This window comes from Cryptomeria japonica, chromosome 7 (assembly GCF_030272615.1).
Source record: "Cryptomeria japonica chromosome 7, Sugi_1.0, whole genome shotgun sequence".
Lineage (NCBI taxonomy): Eukaryota > Viridiplantae > Streptophyta > Pinopsida > Cupressales > Cupressaceae > Cryptomeria > Cryptomeria japonica.
In genome coordinates, this window is record NC_081411.1 from 168,079,803 (window position 1) to 168,088,754 (window position 8,952).

The following is an 8,952-nucleotide window of genomic DNA, read 5'->3' on the forward strand; positions in this document are numbered from 1 at the left end:
CCCACCCAAGAAATTCAAGAAAAATTATGGGAAACCTTTGAGAAAAATCTGAAACTAAATGATGAAGGAATGGGAAAATATTCTCTACATAGCTTACCACTTTCACCTAAATCATATGGAAAGCCTATAAATGTTCAACCACAAATCTCAGAAAAACTAGTAGAAATGTTTGATGGAGCATTTGTTCGAGCTGGAACACTTGCTGATGAAACTGAAGACAAAGACATTCTTAGTTGGTTGTACAAAGATGAAAAAAAAACTATAGCAATAGCTACAAAAGTCTATATTACCATAGAACAATATAGCAACGGTTATAAGACCATGAAAAAAATGGGATATGAAGGAAAGGACCAATTGGTAATCAACAAGAAGGTATTTCAGAACCTATTTGTCCTCACACACAATCTAAAGAAGATAAATCAGGACTTGGATATCCTAAATCAAAGCAAAAAAAAACACAAAAAGAAAGCAGTCTCTAAAGAAGAGACATGGAAAGAAAAGCTACACCAAGCAACAGAAATAGTAGCCAACAAACAAAAACAAGAAGAATATGAGAAACAATAGGAAGAACTTGCAATCAAAAGAGAAGAAGAATCTTGCAAACAAGTTCAAGGAATACAAACAAGTGTTGAACTTGATCAAGATATTCCAGAAGCAGTGAAAGAACAGGCGGCCAAAATCAAAGAACTTTTCTCACCATATAATAATCATGTTAGATATAGTGGTGTAATTCTAGATAATGGTTCAGAAACAGATTCAAATGAATATGAATGGGGTCCAGATCTATCATCTGGTGTATCAAGTGAAGAAAAGGATGAAGAACAAGAAGATATTACAAATGAAGACTCGTCTTTCACAAAACAAAAAATAGAATTGGAAAGAAGACAAGAAGAAAACAAAATTTAGAGGAAAGAGGCATATGCAAAACAACAAAAGAAAGAGGATGAAAAAGAAAAAGAAGTGTAGCGTTGTAAATTGTACACACTTGCTAGGATGGTACAATTTCACACCTAGTTTAGCACCTGCCTTGGCGCATTTTGCATTTTGGCACTACATTTCCCCTTTAGCACTTAATTAATCAAATTAATTAGGTCTAAGGTCATATTTCATCATCTTCCAGTTGGGCCCTTTCATTAAAGTGTGCCCCTTTCATTTTATTCCTCTAATACATCATTTAATCAAAAACCCTAATTAGGTCCTATTTTGAACTTAGGGGCTTGATTTCGGGGGTCAAAACATCTTGAAATCACCTGTAACTTCGGGATTCTCTCTAAAATCATCATATCCGACGACCCTGAAAATTTGGTGAAAAGTTGTCGGGACCATGGTGCCCGGAGTGCACACGGTCCCAGACATTTTTCCCGAAATTTTAGGAGCACGATCCAATCATAAAATAAAGCTTAACCCCAAGAAATTGGTGGGAGATTCAATCTCTAGGTCAGCCAAAAGTTGAAATTAAGACCTACGATTTCATATATAAGAGCTCTCTTTCTTCATTTGAAAGGATCTGGATTTTGGCAAAAAGGACCTTCTATGCAGCGAAAGAGCAGATCTTTGAAGACTTCAACAACATTCAAAATTCATCCATCAAGCATTCATCAATTTCATTCATCCATTTAGGGCTTTGAAGATATTGAAGAGCAATAAGGGATCACCGACTGAAGATTGGCTTGTACCCCTCCCTGGGGGTTGGGTATGATTTCATGTTGTTTTCATGTCTTTGCATAAGTCTCATTATATCATTTGTATTCATGCTTTAGATCACTTTGCATTTTGATTTGGAGCATTTACATTATCATTTACAAGCAATTAGGGTTTACTTTCTAGTTTGCTCTAGTTTGCTTACTTGCATTTTAGGATCTTGCACATACACAAGGTCTACACACGCACTACTTTTACAATACAACTTGGCTATTCGTGGAGGTGGAAATCACCAAAGCGGGGGTTTGACTAAGGCAAAACCCTATATAGCCACCCACCATACCTTTTCAGATATAAGTGCAAGTTTCGGGATTCGGACGTCGCCGCAAATTGCAGATCTGGCAGGAGCAGACAGAAACCGAGCTTCGCACCAAATTTTAGTGCAAAAGACCAAGATAGGGGCGTGGGGCACCCTGGTCCTGCTAGGACAGGGGCACTGGGCACCCTGGTCCTTCTGTCAGACAGCAAGTTTCAGACAGCTTTTTAGGTTACCAAACAGCAGTTTGAGGTGCAGTTTCAGGAGCAGAATTAGGACAGTGGCACCCGTGCCCCCGTCCCGAAAACATTTTCACTCAGATTTTAACTCTGAGTACGCATCTGCATTCTTGTCTTGTCCTTGTGTTTACAGCTTTCCATTGTTTAACTTCAATTCTGCAATTTTTTTATTAGTTCATACTTGCACTTTGAGGTTAGGAATTGAACTTGCATCATTTTATCTTTCAATTACAACTAAGGAATAGAAACCCTAATAGGTAGCCCATGGCTCTCTCTTTCACAAAAAGAAGTAGCCAATTGTGTGATACCTCTAGGCTCTTTCGTATTCCACAATGTGTGTCAAAAGGTAGGATTAGGACATGTTAGCCTAGTCTCGCTTTTTTCCCCTACACATTTTGGTGAACCCGACGTGAATCTTATTATTGCCTTCCCTTGCATTGCATTTGTTATATCTAGATCTAGACTTAGTGTGTTTCATTTAGTTTTCATTTTCATTAAAAAAAAAAAAGGAAAAAGGAAAAAAAAAAAAAAAAAGAGAGTGTGTTCTTTGTTTCTTTGGATTGTGTGTTTAAGTTTTATGCAACTTTTATTTCAAAATGTCGGATTTTTATTTGCAAGATGTTCATATTTATGATGATGTATGCAATTATGTCGATTATGAGTATAGCCAAGATGAATTAGATGAAGCTTTAGATGAGTTTTTGAACCCTAAAGATACCAAACCTTCATTTTACCAAAAACTCATAAACCTTGTTACTATGCCATTTCGTTGTGATGAGAAAGATAAGTCGAATGGTTCCTCTCAAGGGTACATTCCTATCAACTCTTCCACTGAATCTAGTAACATGGTTGTTTTCAATGATCCCCTCTATGAAGAGATGTCTCCTTTTGAATCAAAAGATAAACCTTTTAATCGATATGATCATGCTTTGTTGGATGATGCTCTTGATGACTTTGTGGCTTTATCAAAATCTTTAAACAAGAACAAAATTTCTAAATTAGTTAACATGATAAACCTAAAAGAGCATAATAAGCCTCTCTTTTAAGTCCAAGGTGCTTATCCTTCTCCCACCTTTCAAGTTCCTAAATCACCTCTCCTTACTGTCCAAGGAGGGTGTGGTCATGATTCCTTTCTTACTCCGAATAAACCTATCATCACTGTACAAGGAAGAAAACCTATGAGTCCTTATAGTTATGCCAAGCAATTAACTAGAGAGAGTTATCATGCGGTTGCCCATACTTATCATACTAGAAATAATAGGCAGCCTAATCCTCCTCCCGTTACTCCAGTTTCTCTTCCTAATCCTCAACCAATTCTTCCGCAAGCTCCACGTATTTCACAAGTTCTTGGTAAGGAATATGATCTTATAGAACAACTTAAGGCTACCCCTGCTAAGATATCCCTTTGGGATTTGATCCAAACTTCTTCTGCTCATCATGAAATGTTACAAGATGCCTTGAAAGATTTGAATGTTCCTCCACCTAATGCGTCTAGTAATATAGTGTCTTTGGTTAACTCTGTGATGAATCCTAAAGCTCAAATTGTGTTTACTCAAGATGAATTGCCTACTAGTGAAATTCAACATCAATATGATCCCTTGATGATTGTGGTTATCATAAATGACACTGCTATAAGATGAACACTAGTAGATAATGGCTCTGGCCTTAATGTGTGTAGCATTAATCTATTGCATAAGATGAATGTGGATACATCCCTTATTGAGCCTGACTCTTGTCCTATTCGAGGCTTCGATAATGTGGCTAAGTCTTCATTAGGTATTATCACCTTACCTCTCACAGTGGGACCTGTTACTTTGCCTACTCCTATTCATGTTATGTCGGGAAATCTAACATACAACTTGTTATTAGGGAGACCTTGGATTCACAGTATGCAAGTCGTCCCCTCGACATTGCATAGACAATTTAAATTTATTTATAACAATAAGACATACACCTTGATAGGAGATACTAATTTTCAAGCTTGTTTGCAAACATCTACTTCCAAAGGGGGTTCTTCTAATAATGACTCTTTACCTATGGACAAATCATCACCCTCTGATAATCAAAGTTCTTTGGATAAGCCTAAAGTTCCTGAAGAAGATTCTTCTAAGCTTGAATCTACACATGAAAAGGCTTTTGATCCTGAAGAAGTTCTCACAGAAGACGATTGGGGATCTCTTGATTTTAATCCCACCTTTGTAGGTGAGTATAGGGTTCCTCCTAGAGAGCTTAAATTTGAAAAGAAGGAAGAAACTAAAAATCAATCAATCTTACCTGAACCTATGAGCAATAATTTTTTGGCCGCTTCTCAAACTTCTTCTCCTCACACCTCTAATTCTGAAGGATTTGATTCTTTGTCTTATGAAAAACCACCTTCTCTTTCTGAAATGGCTGATCGTTATGGTCATGGTTTTCATATTTTAGCTAAGCATGGGTATAATGGAAATGGTTGTGGTGCTCACGAACAAGGGATAAAGGTTCCTCTAGAGAATAATCTTTATGATGTGACCTTTGGACTTGGTTATAATCCCTACAAATGCACTAAAGCTTCTAAGAGACCATGTATTAGTGTTAATGTTATTTCTATATCTCTACCAATGAGACACCCTGAGTATATTGATGGGGATCCTTCATGTGCCTATGCTTTGGATGTCTTTCCTATATATGATGCTTTAGCTGAATTTTTGGGAGCATATGACACTCTTCCTCGTTATCATCACAATAGGGGATTTCCTTATTGTTTGAACACTGAAGCTTATTTTGGAAGAGAGATTGATAATGATGAGATTGTGGAAGAAGTCCCTCAGTTAAAGGATACTCCTCAACAAAGTAATCTTCTCATAAGTGACACCATTGATGTTAAGATGGATCCTTGCAACGAAGAAAAAGTTTTTAAAATGGGAAAGTGTTTGGATGAAGAAGAACAAAAACAATATGTAGATTTATTGCATGAGTTCCCTGAGATCTTTGCTTGGACATATTCTGATATGCCTAGTATAGATCCTAAGATTGTTACTCATAATATTGTCTTAGTCCCCGATGCTAAGCTTGTGAAACAAAAGATTCAAAAAATGAATCCTAAGGTAGCTTTGCTTGTTAAGGCTGAGATTGAAAAATTATTGGAGGCTGGATTTATCCGCCCTATTGATTATTCCCTATGGATTTCAAATATTGTTGCTGTGGCTAAATCAGATAATAAAATAAGAATGTGTACCGACTTTTAGGATTTAAATAAGGCTTCTTTAAAAGATGATTTCCCTCTCCCAAACATTGACATGATAGTTGATTCTACAGTAGGACATGCTTTGTTATCCTTCATGGATGGTTTTTCAGGATACAATCAAATTTTCATTAATCCTCAAGATCGATTCAAAACTGCTTTCACCACTCCTTGGGGTACGTTTTGTTGGGTGATGATGCCTTTTGGACTTAAAAATGTCGGTGCCACTTATCAACGAGCGATGACCCTTATCTTTCATGATTATATGCATAAGATTTTAGAAGATTATGTTGATGATATTTTAGCCAAATCCATTCTCCGTATAGATCATATTAAGATCCTTCGTCAAATCTTTGAAAGAATTCGTAAATATCACATGCGCTTGAATCCCCGAAAATGTGTTTTTGGTGTGGATAGTGGAAAACTATTAGGATTCATAGTTTCGCATCGTGGGATTGAGGTGGACACTAAGAAAATAGATGCTATTGTCAACATGCCACCTCCTAGAAATGTGTCTCAACTCAAAAGCTTACAAGGAAAAATTCAAGCTATTCGTAGGTTCGTATCTCAACTTGTGAATCGTACTTTTCCTTTTACTTAACTTCTCAAAAAGAATATCACTTTTCAATGGAACAAAGATTGTCAGCAAGCATTTGAAGATTTAAAAGTGTATTTGGCTAATCCTCCTATCCTTCAACCTGCCGAACCTTCTAAACCCTTTCTTCTTTATACAGCTGCTTCCTCTCATGCTCTCGCAACATTATTGGCACAACATGGTAAAGATGGTAAAGAGTGTTCGGTTTATTACATAAGTCATACCTTACTCGATTATGAGACCCGATATTCTGCGATAGAAAGACAATGCTTGGCCTTGGTGTTTGTGACTCAGAAATTGAGACATTATCTTTTAAATTCAGAAGTCCACGTCATGGTAAAGTTTGATCCTTTGAAGCATCTTTTCTCTAAAACTGATTTATTAGGATGCCTAGCTAAGTGGGTTATGATGTTAACTGAATTTGACCTTAAATTTCTTTCACAAAGAGCAATTAAAGGGCAAGCGTTGACTGATCACTTAGTTGAGGCCCCTTCACCTTTCTCCTTCCCTAACCCTGAGTCTTTTCCTGATGACTTCATTCTTTGTATAGAGAAAGATGAAACTTGGGAGTTGTATTTTGATGGCTCTAAGTGTCGTACGGGATCGGGGGCAGGTGTTGTTCTGATTTCTCCTACAAAGAAATCCATTCCCTTATCTTATCGTCTCAATTTCCTATGTACCAATAACATTGCTGAGTATGAGGCTCTTATAGTAGGAATAAAGGCAGCCTTGGCTTTGAATGTAAAGCACATACATATTTATGGAGATTCTCAATTGATTATAAGACAAGTAACAGGACTGTATCAAGCAAAACAAGACAAATTATCACAATATAAAGACCTTGCTATCTCTTTGTTACAAAAATTCGATTCTTATACCATGGAACCTATTCCTCGAAAAGATAATCGACATGCGGATGCAATGGCATGTGTGGCTTCTCTTGTATCTTTAGAAGACCCTGTGATTGATCTTAAATTTGTTATTCACAACCTTATTTCTCCAGCCATTGTAGATGATTCTAGCTTGGTGACATGTTGTGACTTTATAGACTCAGATGAATGGTATTTGCATATCGTAAGATACTTGACCGATGGTACCTTTCCTGATTCCACCAATAGGAACACTAGGGCTACAATTCGCAAGTTGTCCACTAGATATATCATTCTTTCTAATCTTCTTTACCGAAGGGGTTATAACGGTCTTCTCCTTTGCTATCTTAACAAATCAGAAATCCCTATTGCTCTTGAAGAGGCACATTCAGGTGCCTGTGGGGGGCATTTTGGAGGCAAATCCTTGGTTCAAAGGTTGCTTCGTATGGGATATTATTGGCAAACTATGCAGAAGGATTCTTTTTCATTTGTTAAGAAATGTCATCAATGTCAACAACACAATAATCCGATTCATGCTCCTGCCCAAGAACTTCATTCTCATGTAGCTTCTTGGCCTTTCTCTGCGTGGGGGTTGGATCTCATCGGTAAAATCTCTCCTCCTTCATCTCAAGGACACACTTTCATTATAACTGCAATAGATTACTTTACAAAGTGGGTAGAAGTTGTTCCCCTTCGCTCTACTACTACTGAAGTGATTTGTCGATTTCTTCTAGAAAACATTATTTCTCGATTTGGGATACCTTCCACTATAATCTCAGATAATGGGACATCATTTAAGAACAATGACGTGAAGAAATTCCTCAAGAAATATCATATCAAACATCAATTTTCTACACCATACTATCCTCAATCAAATGGTCAAGCCGAATCATCCAATAAGATAATTGAACAAATTCTTCACAAAACCGTGAATAAGCATGGTAAGGATTGGAGTACTCAGCTAATTTATGCTCTTTGGGCCTACCGAACAAGTGTACGAATTGCTACAGGAACTACCCCTTATAATCTTGTTTATGGTGCTGATGCTATTATGCCTTTAGAGTTAGAGATTCCATCACTTAGAGTTTCTCTCAAAGGTATAGTAGATGATGACTATTATAGAGAACAAAGACTTCAACAGCTTGAGATGCTTGATGAACAGCGTATAAATGCTCTTGAGCATATTCAAGTGTATTACAAAACCCTACAACAAAGCTATAATGATAAGGTTATTCAACGTTCTTTCTCAGTAGGTGACTTAGTTCTCTATGAGAATCAGCGCAATGTGAATGCCTTACCTGGAGAAAAGGGAAAATTTAGTCCTAATTGGCTTGGACCGTATATTGTTATTGAATATTATGGATCAGGTGCTTATAAAATAGCGGATGTAGACAGCACGCCTCTTAAAGAACCTATAAATGCTATGCACTTGCGTAGATACTATGCTTAATTCCTCATTCCTTATCTTTCATTTCATTTATCTTCTTTTCACTTCTTCAAAATTAGATGATATGTTAGCATATCTTGGTTAGAGCAAATAGAATTAAATGATGTTTTGTTTAATCTATATTGCTTTGTTCCTGACAAGCATGTTTATTTACTCTATGGTTTGTCTTGAATTCATGTAAATTGCAAAAGATTCACATTTTCATTATGCTGGCATATTATACAATATCTTTTTGTGTTAAGTAGAATTGTATCATGTTGTGTTTAAATTAAATCACATTACTTATATGATTCTTAGGCTTAACACATATTTCTTCTCTATCATCAATGTAGTACTTGATCAAATATTTTATTTTTATTAAGTCACACATGTATCAATTTAATCATGGAGCATTGAAAAATCAATCACATGGAAATTAAAATTCAGAACATACATGTACATCTACCAAATGTATTAACTTTAATCAAAATATACATTGTTTTAGGCATTAAAGATAACACATTTGAGACAAGAGAAGCATGTATATATATATGTGTGTGTGTGTGTGTGTGTGTGTGTGTGTGTGTGTGTGTGGATCGTGTGTTCATATACAAAAGTAGGTCACTATACATCCCAAAATGTGACC